At 46.1% G+C, this 23,945-nt stretch overlaps 1 pseudogene; it reads right to left on the bottom strand.

The window, feature by feature from the left end:
- Window positions 1–23,945, bottom strand: part of LOC115139574 (MAP/microtubule affinity-regulating kinase 3-like) — a 144,684-nt pseudogene that overhangs the window by 23,869 nt on the left and 96,870 nt on the right.

A 23,945-nucleotide genomic window follows, 5' to 3' on the forward strand; every position in this document is an offset into this window, starting at 1 on the left:
GCGTTTAACTAGAACACCATATTCAAGGCCAGCATGAATTTGTAATAGGGTGGTGTACGGAGCTGCCGCGGGCATAATGTTTCTTCCAATGGTGTGGAAAGAGATGTGTGTGAAAATGAGTGTCTTTGTTCATGAGACAAAGACAACAAATGTGTGTTTGAGAGTGCGTTTGTGAGAGTGTGTGTGTTTGAGAGAGTGCGAGCGTGCATGCGTTTGTGTGTGTGTGTGTGTGTGTGTGTGTGTGAGAGTGCGTGCATTCGTGGGAGTGTGTGAGAGAGAGTGAATGCGTAAGAGAGCGTGCGTGTGAGTAGCCTAGCAGCTAAGAGCGTTGGGCCAGTAAAAGTAACATAATTAAAGAGCAGCAGTAAAATAACAATAGCAAGGCAACATGAGGTACCGGTACAGAGTCAATGTGCGGGGGCACAGGTTAGTCCAGGTAATTGAGGTAATAGGTAGAGTTATTAAAGTGACAATGCATAGATAATAAACAGCGAGTAGCAGCAGCGTAAAAGAGGGGGAGGGGCAATGCAAATATTCTGGGTAGCCATTTGATTAGATGTTCAGGCGTCTTATGGCTTGGGGGTAAAAGCTGTTTTAGAAGCCTCTTGGACCTAGACTAGGCGCTCCGGTACCGCTTGCCATGCGGTAGCAGAGAGAACAGTCTATGACTAGGGTGGCTGGAGTCAATTTTGTGACAATTTTTAGGGCACTCCTCTCCTCTCCTGGATAGCAGGAAGCTTGGCCCCAGTGATGTACTGGGCCATACGCACTATCATCTGTAGTGCCTTCCGATCGGAAGCCGAGCAGTTGCCATACCGGGCAGTGATGCAACCAGTCAGGATGCTCTCGATGGTGCATCTGTAAAACCTTTTGAGGATCTGAGGACCCATGTCAAATATTTTAAGTCTCCTGAGGGGGAATAAGTTTTGTCGCGCCCTCTTCACGACTGTCTTGCTGTGCTTGGACCATGTTAGTTTGTTGCTGATGTGGACACCAAGGAACTTGAAGCTCTCAACCTGCTCCACTACAGCCCCGTCAATGAGAATGGGGGCGTGCTCGGTCCTCCTTTTCCTGTAGTCCACAATCATCTCCTTTGTCTTGATCACGTTGAGGGGGCGGTTGTTGTCCTGGCACCACATGGCCAGGTCTCTGACCTCCTCCCTACAGGCTGTCTAGTTGTTGTCGGTGATCACACCTACCACTGTTGTGTCACCGGAAAACTTAATGGTGGTGTTGGAGTTGTGCATGGCCGTCCAGTCATGAGTGAACAGGGAGTATAGGAGGGGACTGAGCACGCACCCGAGGGGCCCCTGTGTTGAGGATCAGCGTGGCGTATGTGTTGTTACCTACCCTTACCATCTGGGGGCAGCCCGTCAGGAAGTCCAGGATCCAGTTGCAGTGGGAGGTGTTTAGTCCCAGGGTCCTTAGTTTATTGATGAGCTATGTGGGCACTGTGGTGAGCTGTATGAATAGCATTCTCACATAGGTGTTCCTTTTGTCCAGGTGGGAAAGGGCAGTGTGGAGTGCAATTGAGATTGCATCATCTGTGGATCTGTTGGAGCGGTATGCAAATTGGAGTGGGTCTAGGGTTTCTGGGATAATGGTGTTGATGTGAGCCATGACCAGCCTTTCAAAGTACTTCATGGCTGCAGACGTGAGTGCTCCGGGTCGGTAGTCATTTAGGCAGGTTACTTTAGTGTTCTTGGGCACAGGGACTACGGTGGTCTGCTTAAAACATGTTGGTATTACAGACTCAGACAGGGAAAGATTGAAAATGTCAGTGAAGACACTTGCCAGTTGGTCAGCACATGCTCAGAGTACACGTCCTGGTAATCCGTCTGGCCCTGCAGCCTTGTGAATGTTGACCTGTTTAAAGGTCTTACTCACATTGGCTGCGGAGAGCGTGTTCACACAATCGTCCAGAACAGCTGATGCGATCATTGCATTTTTCAGTGTTACTTGCCTCAAAGCGAGAACTAATTTTGCTCGTCTTACTGGGCAGCTCTCGGCTGTGCTTCTCTACGTAGTCTGTAATAGTTTGCAAGCCCTGCTACATCCGACGAGCGTCAGAGCCGGTGTAGTACGTTTCGATCTTAGTCCTGTATTGACGCTTTGCCTATTTGATGGTTCATCGGAGGGAATAGCGGGATTTCTTATAAGCTTCAGGGTTAGAGTCCTGCTCCTTGAAAGCGGCAGTTCTACCTTTTAGCTCAATGCGGATGTTGCCTGTAAATCCAGGCATGTGTGTACATGTACAGTACATACATGTACATTCACTGTGTGGATGACGTCATCGATGCACTTATTGAAGAAGCCAGTGACTGATGTGGTGTTACTCCTCAATGCCAACGGAAGAGTCCCAGAACATATTCCAGTCTGTGCTAGCAAAACAGTCCTGTAGTTTAGCATCTGCTTCATCTGACCACTTTTTTGGTGACCACTGGTGCTTCCTGCTTTAATTTGTGCTTGTAAGCAGGAATCAGGAGGATATAATTATGGTCAGATTTGCCAAATGGGGGGCGAGGGAGAGCTTTGTACACGTCTCTGTGCGTGAAGTAAAGGTGATCTAGAGTTTTTTTCCCTGTGGTTGCACAATTGACATGCTGTTAGAAATGAGGTAAAAACGATTTACTAAGTTTCCCTGCATTAAAGTCCCCGGCCACAAGGAGTGCCGCCTCTGGATGAGCGTTTTCCTGTTTGCTTACGACGGAATTTATGATTATTTGTTGTCCGGACCTCTGGCAGTCTCTATGGGGGTGCCACAGGGTTCAATTCTCGGGCAGACTCTCTTCTCTATATACATCAATGATGTCGCTCTTGGTGCTGGTGATTCTCTAATCCACCTCTATGCAGACGATACCATTCTGTATACTTCTGGCCCTTCTTTGGACACTGTGTTAACAAATCTCCAGACGAGCTTCAATGCCATTCAACTCTCCTTCCGTGGCCTCCAACTGCTCATAAACGCAAATAAAACAAAATGCATGCTATTCAACCGATCATTGCCCGCACCTGCCCGCCCATCCAGCATCACTACTCTGGACGGTTCTGACTTAGAATACGTGGATAACTACAAATACCTAGGTGTCTGGCTAGACTGTAAACTCTCCTTCCAGACTCACATTAAGCATCTCCAATCAAAAATTCAATCAAGAATCGGCTTCCTATTTCGCAACAAAGCTTCCTTCACTAATGCTGCCAAACATACCCTCGTAAAACTGACCATCCTACCGATCCTTGACTTCGGCGATGTCATCTATAAAATAGCCTCCAACACTCTACTCAGCAAACTGGATGTAGTCTATCACAGTGCCATCCGTTTTGTCACCAAAGCCCCATATACTACCCACCACTGCGACCTGTACGCTCTCGTTGGCTGGCCCTCGCTTCAGACTCGTCGCCAAACCCACTGGCTACAGGTTATCTTAGAGTCTCTGCTAGGTAAAGCCCCGCCCTATCTCAGCTCGCTGGTCACCATAGCAGCACCCACTCATAGCACACGCTCCAGCAGGTATCTCTCACTGGTCACCCCCAAAGCTTTTTTTTGCACCACAGTATCTCTACTTGCACATCCATCTTTTGCATATCTACCATTCCAGTGTTTAATTGCAATATTTTAATTACTTCGCCACCATGGCCTATTTATTGCCTTAACTCCCATATTTGACCTTATTTGCACTCACTGTATATATACTTTGTTTTCTTTTTTTCTACTGTATTATTGACTATGTTTTGTTCATTCCATGTGTAACTCTGTGTTGTTGTACGTGTCGAACTGCTGTGCTTTATCTTGGCCAGGGCGCAGTTGCAAATGAGAACTTGTTCTCAACTAGCTTACCTGGTTAAATAAAGGTAAAATAAATCAAAAATATAAATAAATTGAGAGCGGTCTAAGTGCCAGCATCGGTTTGTGGTGGTAAATACAGCTATGAAAAATCCAGATGAAAACTCTCTAGGTAGATAGTGTGGTCTACAGTTTATCATGAGATACTCTACCTCAGGTGAGCAAAATATCGAGACTTCCTTAGATATCGTGCACCAGCTGTTTACAAATATACATAGACTCCCACCCCTTGTCATATCAGAGGTTCTATCCTGCCGGTACATTGTATAACCCGCCAGCTGTATGTTATTCATGTCGTCATTCAGCCACAACTCGGTGAAACGTAAGATATTACAGTTTTTAATGTCATGGTGGTAGGATATATGTGCTTTTAGTTCGTCCATTTTATTATTGAGCGATTGTACGTTGGCCAATAGTACCGATGGCAAAGGCAGATTAGCCACTCGTCGCCTGTTCCTCACAAGGCACCCCTATCTCCTTCCGCAAAATCTCTGTCTCTTTCTCCTGCGAATGATGGGGATGAGGGCCCGTTCGGGTGTCTTGGAAAATCCCTCTCGTCCGACTCATTAAAGAAAAATTCTTCATCCATTTCGAGGTGAGTAAATCGCTGTTCTGGTATCCAGAAGCTCTTTTCGGGCATAACAGACAGTGGCATAAATATTATGTACAAAATAAGTTACAAATAACACGAAAAAACGAACAAATTGCACATTTGGTTAAGAGCCAATAAAACAGCAGCCATCCCCTCCAGTGCCATTTTATAATCCCCGAGCCGGATAGGTGAAGAATCTCTCAATATGTCTTTGAGCAAAGTGCTTAATTCCTCCTGTAAGTCAGTCTGGATAAGAGTGTCTGCTAAATGACTAGAACGTTTTTTAAAACGTGTGTGTATGCATGTATCTGGGTCTGTGTGCCTGTATTTAGGGGGCCAGGAGGGACAACAGGACAGAGCTTTGGCCCCTCTCACCTGTTCTCTTTTCCATTCTGGATGACAGCGGAGTGGCGGTCCGAGGCATTCCTGTCACTACACACATACGTGTTCCTCCTCGTCATGCCCCCTGACATTGAGTTAGCCTGGAGGGAGAGAGCGAGAGGGTTATGGAAAGAGAGAAAGAGGATAAGGGTGAGAGAGTGAAAGAAAGAAAGAGGAATTTTTATTTTATTTTTTAAACACAATCCATTTACACTGTTGTGCTTTTTGTCAGTTCTTTCACTTTTCACGCCAATAAAGTTTCTTCAATTGAATTGATAGATGGGTGAGGAAGGAAGCTGAGACAGATGGGTGACAGACAGAGAAAGAGATCCAGAAATAATGAAAGGTCAAACAGAAGAAAGAAAGTCATGCAGACCACAACACACTAGCTCATAGCAGTAGAAGAATTATGGAGAGGAAAACAGACAATTGAAGAAAAACAAGAGGAGATACTGTACTAATGAGGACCAGTACAAATGCTGTAAACATTCTCTCTCTCTTTTTCCAACATTGACATCACCCTGTGAGCGAGAATGACCGTGCGTTAATGTCTGCGTAATTGTGGTTGGTGTGTGAACCTGTGTGTATATACACTATACAGTGCACTTGGACATATTCAGACCCCTTCACTTTTTTCACATTTTGTTACATTACAGCCTTATTCCAACATTGATATAAAACATGTTTAATGATCATCAATCTACACACAATACCCTATAATGACGAAGAAATAAACAGGTTTAGAAATGCAAATAAAAATGTAAATATCACATTTACGTAAGTAATCAGACCCTTTACTCAGTACTTTGTTGAAGCACCTTTGGCAGTGATTACAGCCTTGAGTCTTCTTGGGTATGACGCTACAACTTTGGCACACCTGTATTTGGGGAGTTTATCCCATTCTTCTCTGCAGATCCTCTCAAGCTCGGTCGGGTTGGATGGGAAGCGTTGCTGCACAGCTATTTTCAGGTCTCTACAGAGATGTTCGATCGGGTTCATGTCCGGGCTCTGGCTGGGCCACTCAAGGACATTTAGAGACTTGTCACGAAGCCACTCCTGCGTTGTCTTGGCTGTGTGCTTAGGGTCGTTGTCCTGTTGGAAGGTGAACCTAGCCCCAGAGGTCCTCAGCGCTCTGGAGCAGGTTTTCATCAAGGATCTCGCTGTACATTGCTCCGTTCATCTTTCATTTGATCCTGACTAATCTCCCAGTCCTTGCCGCTGAAAAACATCCCCACAGCATGATGCTGCCACCACCATGCTTCACCGTAGAGATGGTACCAGGTTTCTTTCAAATGTGACGCTAGGCATTCAGGCCAAAAAGTTAAATATTGGTTTCATCAGACCAGAGAATCTTGTTTCTCTTGGTCTGTGAGTCCTTTAGGTTCCTTTTGGCAAACTACAAGTGAGCTGTCGTGCCTTTTACTGAGGAGTGGCTTCCGTCTGGCCACTCTACCATGAAGGCCTGATTGGTAAAGTGCTGCAGAGATGGTTGTCCTTCTAGAAGGTTCTCCCATCTCCACAAAGGAACTCGGGAGTTCTGTCAGAGTGACCATTGGGTTCGTGGTCATCTCCCTGACCAAGGACCTTCTCCCCCGATTGCTAAGTTTGGCCAGGCTGCCAGCTCTAGGAAGAGTCTTGGTGGTTCCAAACTTCTTCCATTTAAGAATGATGGAGGCCACTGTGTTCTTGGGGACCTTCAATGCTGTAGAAATGTTTCGGTACCCTTCCCCAGATCTGTGCCTTGAAACAATCCTGTCTCGGTGCTCTACGGACAATTCCTTCGACCTCATGACTTGGTTTTTGCTCTGACATGCACTGTCAACTGTGGGACCTTATATAGAGAGGTGTGTGCCTTTCCAAATGTCCAATCAATTGATGTCCAATCAATTGAATTTATCACAGGTGGACTCCAATCAAGTTGTAGAAACATTTCAAGGATGATCAATGGAAACAGGATGCACCTGAGATACATTTGGAGTCTCATAGCAAAGGCTCTGAATACTTAGTGGTGCAAAAAAAGTATTTAGTCAGCCACCAATTGTGCAAGTTCTCCCACTTAAAAAGATGAGAGAGGCCTGTAATTTTAATCATAGGTACACTTCAACTATGACAGACAAAATGAGAGAAAAAATTTCCAGAAAATCACACTGTAGGTCTTTTAATTAATTAATTTGCAAATTATGGTGTAAAATAAGTATTTGGTCAATAACAAAAGTTTATCTCAATACTTTGTCATATACCCTTTGTTGGCCACTGTATGTAAGTAAGGGTTCTATTTTTTATACATTTGCAAAAATGCTTTGTCATTATGGGGTAATTGTGTGTAGATTGGTGAGAAAAAACAAAAATGTAATCCATTTTAGAATAAGGCTGTAATGTAACAAATTGTGGAAAAAGTGAAGGTGTTTGAATACACACGAATGCACTGTGTATACAAAAGTACGTAGACAACCCTTAAATTAGTGGATTCGGCTATATCAGCCACACCCGCTGATGGTGTATAAATAGAGCACACCGTCATGCAATCTCCATAGACAAACATTGTAAGTAGAATGGCCTTACTGAAGAGCTCAGTGACTTTCAATGTCGTACCGTCATAGAATGCCATCTTTCCAACAAGTCAGTTCATCTGCTAGAGCTGCCCAGTTAAACTGTAAGTGCTGTTATTGTGAAGTGGAAATGTCTAGGAGCAACAACCTCTCAGCCGGGAAGTGGTAGGCCACACAAGCTCACAGAACGGGACTGTCGAGTGCTGAAGCACATAAAAATCATCTGTCCTCCGTTGCAACACTCACTAACTGTGAGTGCTGCTGTTCCAAACTGTCTCTATATGAAATGGATTTCTATGGCCGAGAAAATCACACACAAGCCTAAGATCACCATGCGCAGCCTGCCGAGTGGCGCTGCGGTCTAGGCACTGCATCACAGTGCTTGAGGCGTTATTACATACCCGGGTTCGATCCCAGGCTGGATCACAAACGCCGTGACCGGGAGTCCCATAGCACGGCGCACAATTGGCAAAGCGCTGTCTGGGTTAGGGGAGGATTTGGCGGGGGGGGCTTTCCTTGGCTCATTGTTGTTTCGGAGGACGCATTCCTTGACCTTTACCTCACTTGAGTCTGTTGGGGAGTTGCAGCGATGAGACAAAATAGTAATTGGGGAGAAAAAGGGGGTAAAATTAAAATCCCATGCACAATGCCAAGCGTTGGCTGGAGTGGTGTAAAGCTCGCCGCCATTGGACTCTGGAGCAGTGGAAATGCGTTTTCTGGAGTGATGAATCACGCTTCACCATCTGGCAGTCCAACATACGAATCTGGGTTTGGCGGATGCCCGAATGCATAGTGCCAACTGTAAAGTTTGGTGGAGGAGGAATAACAGTCTGGGGCTGTTTTTCATGGTTCGGGCCCCCTTAGTTCCAGTGAAAGGAAATCTTAACGCTACAGTATACAATGCCATTGTAGACGATTCAGTGCTTTCACATTTTTGGCAACAGTTTGGGGAAGGCCCTTTCCTGTTCCAGCATGACAATGCCCCCATGCACAACGCAATGGTCCATACAGAAATGGTTTGTCGAGATTGGTGTGGAAGAACTTGACTGGCCTGCACACCTTTGGGATGAATTGAATAGCCAACTGCGAACATCACTAATGCTTATGGCTGAATGGAAGTCCCTACAGCAATGTTCCAACATCTAGTTGAAAGCCTTCCCAAAAGAGTGGAGGCTGTTATAGCAGCAAATAATGACCATGCTTTTTTAATGAGTGTAGTGTATCTTCCATGTGTATATTCTTTGTACTCACGGTGGGTGTGGTAGAGCCTTTCTTGTGGTCGGGGATGTCGGCCTTGTTGGGGTTGTTGGCATTACCTAGTAGGGGACTGGCAGGGGCAACGCCGCCACTGCGCCCACCCGACAAACCAGACTTCTGGGTCTGAGCACACCCATCCTCTTTGTAGTCGCCGTTGTCGGCCGAGGTGGTCTGGCTCCTCTTGGGATAGCCCACCGAGGGGATGGACGGACCGGCTGGATGGATGGAGGGAGGGAGAGATACAGGGATCAGTGTGGAGTTAAAATGGGAACTGTGCTGCATTGGAGGTTCACATGCATCTTCCTATATTTTCCCATATTCTCTTTACCTCCTTTCCTCCTGTCCCACTTACATCATCTTCCTCCCAGTCCCTCCCTCCCTCCCTCTCCCTCCCAGCCCCCTCTCCCCCTTTCTCCCCCCTCCCAGGCCCTCTCTCCTCCCTCACCTCCTTCCCAGCCCCTCTCTCCCTCCCCCAGCCCCTCTGTCCCCCCCTCCTCCCTCCCTGCCCCTCTCTCCCTCCCAGCCCCCCTCTCTCCCCCTCTCCTCCCTCCCAGCCCCTCTCTCCCTCCCAGTCCCCCCTCCCTCCCAGCCACTCTCTCCTCTCTCCATGCGCTCTCCATGCCCCCTCTGCTCTCTCCATGCCCCCTCTGCTCTCTCCATGCCCCCTCTGCTCCCTCCCAGCCCCCCTTCCTCCCTCCCAGCCACTCCCCCCCTCTCCTCCCCTCCCAGCCACTCTCTCCCCCTCTCCTCCCTCCATGCCCCCTCTGCTCTCTCTATGCCCCCTCTGCTCTCTCCATGCCCCCTCTCCCTCACCCTGGTCGCTGTAGCGTCTCTGTTTCTGAGTGCCGGAGATGGACCGCTGGGTCTTGAGATGGGCAGAAGACTGGCCGTTGTTGTTGTGCTCGCTGGCAGGCCGTGCCTTGGCCAGAGACAAGTTACTGCTAGAGCTGGAGTCACTAGCCTCCAACTTCGAGAGAGAAGAAAAGTTTCCTATTAAATCACGCTGCAGATGAGTTTTACTGTATCTTTTGGATCTGTGCTCTTTGGAAAAGTCACTCAATATGTTTCACATAGCATTTCAAATAGGGACATTTGTGACTATGGCGGTATCATCCAAACAGACTGTGTCACTTCAGATAGTATGCATGTCATTTGGTTTCAAATCTGTATACTTTCAACCACTTACATACCCCTAAACCTTGATTAAAAAAAAAAAAATTGTGCTAAAAGCAAGGAATAGAATAGAACCAGTGCTTTCTAACATGGTCATTTATGGCCAGGTACTGGGTCAATCCCAAATCGTTCCCTTAACCCTACACACTTGTGGAGATTGAGAGGATTTGATTGGTATTAGCAATGTTGTGAAACTTCCACTGAGCCTATCTGAGGGCAAGGTGAAGCTATTACCAGATTGATTTCACAGGTCAAATCCTCTCAGTATCTGCCCAGTGCAGGGCTTGGGGGACAATTTGGGATTGGGCCACTTTTGCCCAGTCTGTCCTTACCTCTGTGGACTTCCTGCCCAGTAGCAGGTAGGTGGCAGTGATCTCATCATACTTCATCGTGGTTAAAGACTCAGTGACCTCCTCTTGAGTGTAGCCCATCTCCACCATGATGTCTGCAGGGAATCAGGAGTGGGACAGGACAGGCATTAGCCTCACGGAACGTGGTACGGATCTTTTTAGACCTTAGAACTGGAACCTCCATCAGAAGCTAGCCTTCAGAGGCCAGCCAGGTAATTAGCTACTAGCTATTTAGTCATTGTTAGCCACTGCTAGCAGTCTTTACCTTTAGCACAGACACCAGCCGCTTTAGCCTGGATAATATCTGCCAGTCTGCACAGCGCAATATCAGCCCTGAGCATAACGGACTGCTTTTTTCCCCCCACTACATCTCCAGATTCCTGCCGCAAGCTCTGGACCATTACACCGGATCCTCGCAGCTAGCTAGCGACTACCGAGTGGCTATCGTGGCTAACGCCCTTGTCCAGAAGCAAGCACCAGTTAGCCTCGAGATAGGCCCATTCCCCCAGCTAGCAAACAAAGTACACCAACTACAATACCTCTCTTGCCAATTGGCCTGGACCCTCTATCGACACGGAGCCCCGCCGATCCATCACGACTGGTCTGCTGATGTATATCGGCCGATGTGCTCTCAACCGGCCTCTGCGTCGTTGATGTCGGTGAGGACCCAGCTACTAGCCCCGACCCGCTAACTCTCTGAGCGCCGTGTCTCCCGCTCGCCTAGCGTAGTGACGACTGCCGAGCGGCTCCCTGTTTCGTCCATTGCTGCTTATTGGACCCTATGATCCCACGGCTACACAGCTGATACCTACTGGACTGCTCATTAACACGGTACTTCATTTTGTTTATCTGTCGGCCCCAGCCTTGAACTCGGGCCCTGTGTGTAACTAACTGACCCTCTCTGCCCATTCATTCATCCATTTACCCGTTCTTGTTGTCTTAGCTGTTTACCCGTTGTCTTAGCCATCCCAATCAACACCTGTGATTGCTTTATGTCTGTTGTTTAGGGTAGCTCTCATTGTTTTGTTTTACTGCGGAGCCCCTACTCCCACGCTCTACATGCCTCAGTTACCTCCCTTGCCCCACCCCCCACACATGTGGAGACAGCACCTAGTTTAATGCCACTTCCAGAGATGCAGCCTCTCTCGTCGTCACTCAATGCCTAGGTTTACCTCCACTGTTCTCGCACCCTACCATGCCCTTGCCTGAGCATTATGCCCTGAATCTATCCTACCACGGCCAGAAGTCTGCTCCTTTTACTCTGTTCCGAACGCACTAGACGACCAGTTCTTATAGCCTTTAGCTGTACCCTCATTCTACTCCTCCTCTGTTCCTCTGGTGATGTAGAGGTTAACCCAGGCCCTGTGTGTCCCCAGGCGCTCACATCTGTTGACTTCAGTAACCGGAAAAGCCTTGGGTTCATGCATGTTAACATCAGAAGCCTTCTCCCTAAGTTTGTTTTATTCACTGCTTTAGCACACTTCGCCAACCCTGATGTCCTTGCTGTGTCCGAATCCTGGCTTAGGAAGGCCACCAAAAAGTCAGAAATTTCCATCCCCAATTACAACATTGTCCATCAAAATAGAACTGCTAAAGGGGGAGGAGTTGCAATCTACTGTAGAGATAGTAGGACAGAGCTCTGCAAGCTATCAAGGTCTCTGCCCAAACAGATCGAGCTACTACTTTTAAAAATCCATCTCTCACTGTTGCCACTTGTTATAGACCCCCCTCAGCTCCCAGCTGTGCCCTGGACAACATATGTGAATTGATTGCCCCCCATCCATCGTCAGAGTTCGTACAGTTAGGTGACCTAAACTGGGATATGCTTAACACCCCGGCCGTCCTACAATCTAAGATAGATGCCCTCAATCTCAAACAAATTAGCAAGGAACCTACCAGGTACAACCCCAAATCCGTAAACATGGGAACCCCATGATATCATCCTGACAAACTTGCCCTCTAAATACACCTCTGCTGTTTTCAACCAGGATCTCAGCGATCACTGCCTCATTGCCTGCGTCCGTTATGGGTCCGATCACCCCTCATCAGTGTCAAACGCCCCCTAAAACACTTCTGCAAGCAGGTCTTTATAATCGACCTGGCCCGGGTATCCTGAAAAAATACTACTGACCTCATCCCATCAGTAGAGGATGCCTGGTTATTCTTCAAAAGTGCCTTCCTCACCATCTTAAATAAGCATGCCACTTTAAAAAATGTAGACCTAAGAACAGATATAGCCCTTGGTTCACCCCAGACTTGACTGCCCTTGACCAGCACAAAAACATCCTGTGGCGCACTGCATTAGCTTCGATTAGTCCCCGCGATATGCAACTTTTCAGGGAAGTTAGGAACCAATATACACAGGCAGTTAGAAAAGCCAAGGCCAGCTTTTTCAAACAGAAATTTGCATCCTGTAGCACTAATTGAAAAAAGTTCTGGGACACTGTAAAGTCCATGGAGAATAAGAGCACCTCCTCCCAGCTGCCCACTGCTCTGAGGCTAGGAAACACTGTCACCAACGATAAATCCACAATAATCGAGAATTTCAAGAAGCATTTCGCTACGGCTGGCCACGCTTCCAACTGGTTACCCCAACTCCGGCCAATAGCTCTGCGGCCCCCCGCAGCAACCGGCCCAAGGCTTCTGGTTCACCCAAATCCAGACAGCTGATGTCCTTCTCCGCTATGCAATCTGGTTTCCGAGCTGGTCACGGGTGCACCTCAGCCACGCTCAAGGTCCTAAACAATATCATAACCGCCATCGATAAGAGACAATACTGTGCAGCCATCTTCATCGACCTGGCCAAGGCTTTCGACTCTGTCAATCACCTTATTCTTATCGGCAGACTCAAAAGCCTTGGTTTCTCTAATGACTGCCTCGCCTGGTTCACTAACTACTTCTCTGATAGAGTTCAGCGTGTCAAATCAGAGGGCCTGTTGTCTGGACCTCTGGCAGTTTCTATGGGGGTGCCACAGGGTTCAATTCCCGGTCCAACTCTTTTCTCTGTGTATATATTAATGATGTTCATCTTGCTGCGGGTGATTCTGTGATCCTCATTTGCACACACTGTATACAGATTTTCTATTGTTTTATTGTCTGTACGGTTGTTTATCCCATGTGTAACTTTGTGTTGTTGTTGGCGTCGCACTGCTTTGCTTTATCTTGGCCAGGTCGCAGTTGTAAATGAGAACTTGTTCTCAACCTACCTAGTTAAGTAAAAGTGAAATACATTTCTTAAATAAAAACACCCAATAGCCTGTGGTGGTCTAGCAGTTCGGGCTGCTGCCTACAGAGCACACCGTGTCGGCGTGGGTTTGAATCTGGCCCACACCCTTCTGACCCTCTCAACTTCCCCGTCTCTCCCTCTCACAGCCTCTATTCAATAAAGAAACAAATATGTGAGGAGAAAAGCAAATAACCAATAGGCTGGGAGCGTGTGAACATCGCCATTTCCTGTTTGTTAAGGGGGAACCAAAAATACTAGGGGGCATTGAACTTATTAATTTAATTGAATAAACATTATTAATCCCACAAGGCTAAATTGTATGTTCAGCAACAACATACTAATGCACACATTAGAGACATATTGACAGAGCACTGACTGCTGGTGAAACAAACATAACCTAACCCAAAAACAAAATCTAAAATGAAGACCGTAAATAAAGGTGAATAAACTGTACATAATGTGGGGAACCAAACAGGGCCTCCTTGTTGTTGAGACTGTGGAATATCCTCTGACACACTCGTCTCTCTCCCACTGCTGAGTGAGATCAATGCTGCCATCGACAGAGGGCATGGTAGGGGAGGGGGCAAGCCCTGGGGGTCCGAGTGGAAAGAACAAGGCCTGCCAGACTGTATCGACTTGTGGATCTGTGTGGATCTGTGTGTGCGTTTGTTCGCACGCACACATGTATTTCAATAATGACTGTGTTACTGAGTTCGGTTGTGTTAATGCATGGTCGTGCATGATTTTGAATGACTCTGTGTCTTTTAATGACTGTGTGTGTTAAGGTGTGTGTGTGTCTAAGGGAAGTGCTAGACCATGTGCTGCCTGCGTGTCTGAAAACAACACAGCTCTGCCAGGCTCACGTTGGGCACAGCATTCAAGGCTAGCCCCTAACACAGGGGGTAAGGGGCGATTCCCTCTACATACATGTACCAACCCATCTGAATCAGGTGTGTTAGAGCTAGACAGGATCAAAAGCCTGTATACTCATTAACTCTCCATGAAGCGGCATGACCATCCCTGGTTTAATAAAGTCATTGACTCTCCCAAATGGCACCCTATTCCCTACATAGTGCACTACTTTTGACCAGAGCCCTATCAATCATATTACATTATTTAGGGAATGGAGTGCCATTTAGGACGATACAGTGTACAGATTTATAGATGTAAAGCCAGTCCCCAATTCCCTCCCTAACCCTTCCTTAATGCAGATCTAAGGTGTAAGCAATATGGTAGAAGCTCCACCCCTACACTCTTTAAACCTATACCTGTTCAGATCTGAAAGCATTGAAAGGTAAGGAAGCAAATTGGGAGCCGCTGATATATATAGAGAGAGGAGTGTTGGAGTCAATGTACCTATTCTCTTCTGGTCTGTGATGTCCTGTTCTGGCTCCATGAATGGCTTCAGTTCATTCTCCTCTAGGCCTGCGTTTATCCACCGGTCCTTCATGATTTGCTATGAGGGAGAAGGACAGACACAAACATCAGTCTCGGCTCTAGAGGCCCAATTACCCGCCAAACAAAGTGGAATTTCATAACAGTGATGCCTAATCCTAAATCAACCACTCACCCCTACATTGTGCGCCTATGCACTTAGATCTGTAATAGATACAGCAATTTATAAATATTTCAACCTAAGCTATCAAAAGGCAAAATTAGGGGCCATTATAATATTGCTTCTCTCATCTTTTCAGATGTCACAGCCTGGACATCTGCTGGTGTTAGATTCTTCCTGGTAGTAAAATGATTGATTCATTTCACTGAATGGCCCGAGATGCCATTCACCTACAGTGGGGCAAAAAAGTATTTAGTGAGCCACCAATTGTTCAAGTTCTCCCACTTAAAAAGATGAGAGAGGCCTGTAATTTTCATCATAGGTACACTTCAACTATGACAGACTAAATGAGAAACAAAATCCAGAAAATCACATTGTAGGATTTTTAATGAATTTATTTGCAAATTATGGTGGAAAATAAGTATTTGGTCAATAACAAAAGTTTATCTCAATACTTTGTTATATACCCTTTGTTGGCAATGACAGAGGTCAAACGTTTTCTGTAAGTCTTCACAAGGTTTTCACACACTGTTGCTGGTATTTTGGCCCATTCCTCCATGTAGATCTCCTCTAGAGCAGTGCTTTTTTGGGGGGCTGTTGCTGGGCAACACAGACTTTCAACTCCCTCCAAAGATTTTCTATGGGGTTGAGATCTGGAGACTGGCTAGGCCACTCCAGGACCTTGAAATGCTTCTTACGAAGCCACTCCTTCATTGCCCGGGCGGTGTGTTTGGGAACATTGTCATGCTGAAAGACCCAGCCACGTTTCATCTTCAATGCCCTTGCTGATGGAAGGAGGTTTTCACTCATAATCTCACGATACATGGCCCATTCATTCTTTCCTTTACATGAATCAGTCATCCTGGTCCCTTTGCAGAAAAACAGCCCCAAAGCATGATGTTTCCACCCCCATGCTTCACAGTAGGTGTGGTGTTCTTTGGATGCAACTCAGCATTCTTTGTCCTCCAAACACGACGAGTTGAGTTTTTACCAAAAAGTTCTATTTTGGTTTCATCTGACCATATGACATTCTCCCAATCTTCTTCTGGATCATCCAAATGCTCTCTAGCAAACTTCAGACGGGCCTGGACATGTACTGGCTTACGCAGGGGGACACGTCTGGCACTGCAGAATTTGAGTCCCTGGCGGCGTAGTGTGTTACTGATGGTAGGCTTTGTTACTTTGGTCCCAGCTCACTACAGGTCATTCACTAGGTCCCCCCGTGTGGTTCTGAGATTTTTGCTCACCGTTCATGTGATCATTTTGACCCCACGTGGTGAGATCTTGCGTGGAGCCCCAGTTCGAGGGAGATTATCAGTGGTCTTGTATGTCTTCCATTAACTAATAATTGCTCCCACAGTTGATTTCTTCAAACCAAGCTGCTTACCTATTGCAGATTCAGTCTTCCCAGCCTGGTGCAGGTCTACAATTTTGTTTCTGGTGTTCTTTCACAGCTCTTTGGTCTTGGCCATAGTGGAGTTTGGAGTGTGACTGTTTGAGGTTGTGGACAGGTGTCTTTTATACTGATAACAAGTTCAAACAGGTGCTATTAATACAGGTAACGAGTGGAGGACAGAGGAGCCTCTTAAAGAAGAAGAAATCTTGCTTGTTTGTAGGTGACCAAATACTTATTTTCCACCATAATTTGCAAATAAATTCATAAAAAATCCTACAATGTGATTTTCTGGATTTCTTTTTCTCATTTTGTCTGTCATATTTGAAGTGTACCTATGATGAAAATTTCAGGCCTCTCTCATCTTTTTAAGTGAGAGAACTTGCACAATTGGTGGCTGACTAAATACTTTTTTGCCCCACTGTAGATTGTGTTCATTGGGGCACACCACAGAAAACATTTCAAAATATTTTTCAACAGATAACACAAACAAGCGTTGGTGCCTCATGAAGTCGACCCTAGTGTCTCATGTCTGAACAGTTCCTTAATTAGAAGGGAAGGATGAAAACCAGCAAAGTGGCGGACCTCCAGGTCCAGATTTGGGATGGGGGGGGCCCGGGTTGGGACCAATTCCAATTTAATTTCAAATCAGGAATTGACTGAATTGGAATAGAATTCACCCCAACTCTGGATGAGGGTCTATAGAAGGACTGTCGGTCAGTAGAGTAGTTTACTGGGGTCACATTCAGCAGAGAACTTTACATACCATTCAGATTGAAAAATAAATCCTTCTCTCTCAAGAGGAAATCGTGTCAACTCTATACAATATATTTATATCTGCAATATTCTGGAACGTTGCAACATCCTGAACGCGACCCAGGATCCATTCCAATGGGGAGCATCTGATAAGTTGAATGGGGGAGCCAGGTAGTAATTACATGCTTTTCAGGATGGTTAGTATTAGAAAATAGCATTTTGATTTAGAAGATTTCAGAACAAGCTTCAAATTGTACAGATTCTGTTGAATGATGTTAGAGCTTTTCAAAAGCCAACGTTAAACTGCTGTCACTTGAATAGAGAACAGTGTCTTCCACGTAAAAATGTACATCAGCTGTCTCAATATGGCTCCCAATGATGTTGATATAGATAATAAACAGGGGACCTAAAATCGATCTTTACGGTGACCGACTCACAACCATCTGGCTTAACACACTGTGCTTGAAAATACAGAGAGAGGTACTCAGTAATGTGTTGTATTGGATTTGCCCCAAACATAACACATTGTATTCAGGACAAAAAGTTAATTGCCTAATTTCTAGCTGTATTACTTCATTGCCTTGTTGCAAACAGGATGCATATTTTTATTCTTATTCATTTTCACTCTGTCAAAGAGGTTATTATTGTGGAATAAGTACGTTGTTGATCCATCCTCAGTTTTTGCCCATCAAATCAAATGGATTTATATAGCCCTTCGTACATCAGCTGATATCTCAAAGTGCTGTACAGAAACCCAGCCTAAAACCCCAAACAGCAAGCAATGCAGGTGTAGAAGCACAGATACACAATGAAGATTCACAGCCATTAAACTCTGTAACTGTTTTAAAATCACCATTGGCCTCCGTTTCCTTCCTCTACGCAACTTAGTGAGGAAGGACACCTGTATCTTTGTAGTGATTGGGTGTATTGATACACCATCCAAAGTGTAATTAATAACTTCACCGTGCTCAAAGGGTTATTCAATGTCAGCTTTTTTTGTTTTTACCCATCTACCAATAGGTGCCCTTCTTTGCGAAGCATTGGAATACCTCCCTGGTCTTTGTGGTTGAATCTGTATTTGAAATTCATTGCTTGCTAAGCAAATGTTTACTCCTAAACTTATCTAGGCTTGCCATAACAAAGGAGTTGACTACTTATTGACTCAGGACATTTCAGCTTCATTGTTTATTAATTTAAAAAAAATTGTAATAATAATTAATTCCACTTTGACAATATGGGCTATTGTGTGTAGGCCAGTGACCAAAAATATCTACATTTAATATTCAGGCTTTAACATAACAAAATGTGGAAAAAGTCAAGGCACTCTTGTTCACAAACCACTCAAGACATTACCAGTAATCCCAATACACTTCAATATCTGCACCAAGACAGAGAGTATGGTCCACACTGTAAAACGGCTTTGACTAGTCTATCGATACAGATACACAATGAAGATTCCTATCTAGAACACAGTGAATATCATTCAAAACCCTCAATGTTGCTATGACAGTTATGTGGCTAGACCTGACACCTGATTGCATACCACTCAAAATATAGTTTTCCTGGAGGCAAGGCCTCCAATACCTCTGCCAGAACAGACTATTTAGATTGTGGGACAATAGTTATTCAGAAGAATGTGATCACCTCCTTTCAAAAGAGGTTGGACAAATCCTGATTTCCACAACTTGGATATTTCATTCTAGGGTGAGGTTAAAGATGAATGTTCTCATCATCCTGAAACTTGAAAGCATTTTACAGGACAATACTCATCCCCTTCACTCAAAATGCAGTCACAGCAGCAGCCAGACAAGGGGAAATAAACTTCTTCCAGCCAGACAAGGGGAAAGAAACTTCTTCCAGCCAGACAAGGGGAAAGAAACGTCTTCCTGCCAGACAAGGGGAAAGAAACGTCTTCCAGCCAGACAAGGAGAAAGAAACTTCTTCCAGACAGACAAGGGGAAAGAAACTTCTTCCTGCCAGACAAGGGGAAAGAAACTTCTTCCAGCCAGACAAGGAGAAAGAAACTTCTTCCTGCCAGACAAGGAGAAAGAAACTTCTTCCTGTCAGACAAGGGGAAAGAAACTTCTTCCAGCCAGACAAGGAGAAAGAAACTTTTTCCTGCCAGACAAGGAGAAAGAAACTTTTTCCTGCCAGACAAGGGGAAATAAACTTCTTCCTGCCAGACAAGGGGAAAGACACTTATTCCTGCCAGACAAGGGGAAAGAAACTTCTTCCAGCCAGACAAGGGGAAAGAAACTTCTTCCAGCCAGACAAGGGGAAAGAAACTTCTTCCAGCCAGACAAGGGGAAAGAAACTTCTTCCAGCCAGACAAGGGGAAAGACACTTCTTCCAGCCAGACAAGGGGAAAGAAACTTCTTCCTGCCAGACAAGAGGAAAGAGACTTCTTCCTGTCAGACAAGGGGAAAGAAACATCTTCCAGACAGACAAGGAGAAAGAAACTTCTTCCTGCCAGACAAGGGGAAAGAAACTTCTTCCTGCCAGACAAGGGGAAAGAAACTTCTTCCAGCCAGACAAGGAGAAAGAAACTTCTTCCAGCCAGACAAGGGGAAAGAAACTTCTTCCTGCCAGACAAGGGGAAAGAAACTTCTTCCTGCCAGACAAGGGGAAAGAAACTTCTTCCTGCCAGACAAGGGGAAAGAAACTTCTTCCTGCCAGACAAGGAGAAAGAAACTTCTTCCTGCCAGACAAGGGGAAAGAAACTTCTTCCAGCCAGAAGAGGAGAAAGAAACTTCTTCCAGCCAGACAAGGGGACAGAAACTTCTTCCAGCCAGACAAGGGGAAAGAAACTTCTTCCAGCCAGACAAGGGGAAAGAAACTTCTTCCAGCCAGACAAGGGGAAAGAAACTTCTAAAGAAAATGGAAACAGATAGATATGGGGACAATTTTTATTCCAGCTGTATAATAGATAGTCTGTTGGTCCCTCCAGTATACACCATATTGCACTTTCACTTTAAATGTGTAGCTATAGCACTTTGAATGAATTATTGTGTAGTTTAGGTTGTATGTATTTTTAAGCACATGACCAAATGAATTTCCCCCTGGTGGGATAATAAAGTTGCAATAATAAAGGAGCAATGACGTCTGCAGCTCCGAGACAGAGAACCTGGAGAAGGCTTGCTTTTTACTTAATTTCACCTTAGATAGACCAGTTGAGAACAGGTTCTCATTTACAACTGCCACCTGGCCAAGATAAAGCAAAGCAGTGCTACGCCAACAACACAGAGTTACACATGGGATAAACAAACAAACAGTCAATAAGACAAAAAAAAAATCTATATGGAGTGTGCGCAAATGTAGAAAGATTAGGGAGGTAAGGCAATAAATAGGCCATAGTGGCGAAATAATTACATTTTGAAAATAAACACTGGAGTGATAGATGTCCAGGAGATGAATGTGCAAGTAGAGATAGTGGGGTGCAAAGGAGAAAGAAAATAAATAACAACATGGGGATGAGGTAGTTGGGTGGGCTATTTATAGATGGGCTATGTACAGGTGCAATGATCGGTAAACTGCTCTGACAGCTGATGCTTAAAGCTAGTGAGGGAAAAATAAGTCTCCAGCTTCAGTGATTTTTGCAGTTCGTTCCAGTCATTGGCAGCAGAGAACTGGAAGGAAAGGCGGCCAAAGGGGTTGACTTTGGGGTTGACCAGTGAAATATATCTACTGGAGCGCGTGCTACGGGTGGGTGCTGCTATGGTGACCAGTGAGCTGAGATAAGGCGGGGCTTTACCTAGCAGAAACCTATAGATGACCTGGAGCCAGTGGGTTTGGCGACGAATATGAAGCAAGGGTCAGCCAATAAGAGTGTGCAGGTCGCAGTTGTGGGTCGTATATGGGGCTTTGGTGACAAAACGGATGGCACTGTGATAGACTACATCCAATTTTCTGAGTAGAGGGTTGGAGGCTATTTTGTAAATAACATCGCAGAAAGAAAGGATCGGTAGGATAGTCAGTTTTACAAGGGTATATTTGGCAGCATGAGTGAAGGATACTCTGTTGCGAAATAGGAAGCCAATTTTAGATGTAATTTTGGATTGGAGATGCTTAATGTGAGTCTGGAAGGAGAGTTTACAGTCTAACCAGACACCTAGGTATTTGTAGTTGTCCACATATTCTAAGTCAGAACCATCCAGAGTAGTGATGCTAGATGCGCGGGCAGCGATCGGTTGAAGAGCATGCATTTAGTTTTGCTTGCATTTAAGAGCAGTTGGAGGCCACGGAAGGAGTACTGTATGGCATTGAAGCTCGTCTGGAGGTTTGTTAACACAGTGTCCAAAGATGGGCCAGAAGTATACAGAATGGTGTCGTCTGCGTAGAGGTGGATCAGAGAATCACCAGCAGAAAGAGCGACATCATTGATGTATACCGAAAAAAGAATTGGCCCGAGAATTGAACCCTGTGGCACCCCCATAGAGACAACCAGAGGTCTGGACAACAGGACCTCCGATTTGACACACTGAACTCTATCTGAGAAGTAGTTGGTGAACCAGACGAGGCAGTCATTTGAGAAACCAAGGCTTTTGAGTCTGCCAATAAGAATGCGGTGATTGACAGAATCGAAAGCCTTGGCCAGGTCGATGAATATGGCTACACAGTATTGTCTTTTATCGATGGCGGTTATGATATCGTTTAGGACCTTGAGCGTGGCTGAGATGCACCCATGACCAGCTCTGAAACCAGATTGCATAGCGGAGAAGGTATGGTGGGATTCGAAATGGTCGGTGATCTGTTTGTTAACTTGGTTTTCTAAGACTTTAGAAATGCAGGGTAGGATAGATACAGGTCTGTAACAGTTTGGATCTAGAGTGTCACCCCCTTTGAAGAGGGAGATGACCGCGTCAGCTTTCCAACCTTTAGGGATCTCAGACGATACGAAAGAGAGGTTGAACAGGATAGTAATAGGAGTTGCAACAATTGCGGCGGATAATTTAAAAAAAGAAAGGTGTTATGCACTTGAGTGAGGACCCAAAAGCGGTTTAACAAAAACAGAGTCCTTTAATGTAAACACAGGGAAGACATAGATCCTCTTCAGATGTAGATAATGGCAAAATAGACAACCCGCAGAGAGGGCGACAAATGAAACAAAAAGTCCTTCTGATAATTACAAAGAGCCCCCTTCTTAGCAGCAGAGGAGAATAGCTGGGTTAGCGGCGACAGGCTGCAGGTCTCTCTGGGTAGGCGCGGGTCGTAGAGGAACAGAGGTACCTGATCTCACGTAGCATCAGATGAACTGGACACAACGTAGCATCAGATGAACTGGACACAGTACCAACGATAAGACAGTTAGCTGAGTACAGGATGCACTTGCCAGGCAGATTCCGACAGGACAGGACAAGGGTGAAGCAAACGAGACGATAGTTTGGTTCTGGCATGAGAAACTCAAACGAGAATCTGGCAAAGAAAGAAGCAGGAACAGAGAGAGAAATAGAGACCTAATCAGAGGGAAAAAGGGAACAGGTGGGTAAAGGGTGAATGAGGTAGTTAGAGGAGATGAGGAACAGCTGGAGGAGGAGAGAAAGAGAAGGTAACCTAATACGACCAGCAGAGGGAGACAGAGTGAAGAGAAAGAACAGGAACAAGACATAATATGACAATACATGACAGTACCCCCCCACTCACCGAGCACCCCCTGGCGCACTCGAGGAGGAAACCTGGCGGCAACGGAGGAAATCATCGATCAGCGAACGGTCCAGCACGTCCCGAGAGGAAACCCAACTCCTTTCCTCAGGACCGTACCCCTCCCAATCCACTAGGTACTGATGACCACGGCCCCGAGGACGCATGTCCAAAATCTTACGGACCCTGTAGATAGGTGCGCCCTCGACAAGGATGGGGGGGGGGGGGGGAGACGAGCGGGGGCACGAAGAACGGGCTTAACACAGGAGACATGGAAGACCGGGTGGACGCGACGAAGATATCGCGGGAGAAGAAGTCGCACTGCGACAGGATTAATGATCTGAGAAATACGGAACGGACCAATGAACCGCGGGGTCAACTTGCGAGAAGCTGTCTTAAGGGGAAGGTTTTGAGTGGAGAGCCATACTCTCTGACCGCGACAATATCTAGGACTCTTAGTTCTACGCTTATTAGCGGCGCTCACAGTCTGCGCCCTATAACGGCAAAGTGCAGACCTGTCCCCCTTCCAGGTGCGCTCACAACGTTGGACAAAAGCCTGAGCGGAGGGGACGCAGGACTCGGCGAGCTGAGACGAGAACAGCGGAGGTTGGTACCCGAGGCTACTCTGAAAAGGAGATAGACCGGTCGCAGACGAAGGAAGCGAGTTGTGGGCGTATTCTGCCCAGGGGAGCTGTTCTGACCAAGACGCAGGGTTACGAAAAGAAAGACTGCGTAAGATGCGACCAACAGTCTGATTGGCCCGTTCTGCTTGACCGTTAGACTGAGGGTGGAAGCCGGACGAGAGACTGACGGAAGCCCCAATCAAACGGCAAAACTCCCTCCAAAATTGAGACGTGAACTGCGGGCCCCTGTCCGAAACGACGTCTGACGGAAGGCCATGAATTCTGAAAACATTCTCGATGATGATTTGTGCCGTTTCTTTAGCAGAAGGGAGCTTAGCGAGGGGAATAATCGACAACCGTAAGAATAACTGTCTTCCCCGCTGACGAAGGCAGACCGGTGATAAAATCTAAGGCGATGTGAGACCACGGTCGAGAGGGAATGGGAAGCGGTCTGAGACGGCCGGCAGGAGGGGAGTTCCCGGACTTAGTCTGCGCGCAGACCGAACAAGCAGCCACGAAACGACGCGTGTCACGTTCCCGAGTGGGCCACCAAAAACGCTGGGGAATGGAAGCAAGCGTACCCCGAACGCCGGGGTGGCCGGCTATCTT

Source organism: Oncorhynchus nerka, linkage group LG13 (assembly GCF_034236695.1).
Source record: "Oncorhynchus nerka isolate Pitt River linkage group LG13, Oner_Uvic_2.0, whole genome shotgun sequence".
In the NCBI taxonomy this organism is placed as follows: domain Eukaryota; kingdom Metazoa; phylum Chordata; class Actinopteri; order Salmoniformes; family Salmonidae; genus Oncorhynchus; species Oncorhynchus nerka.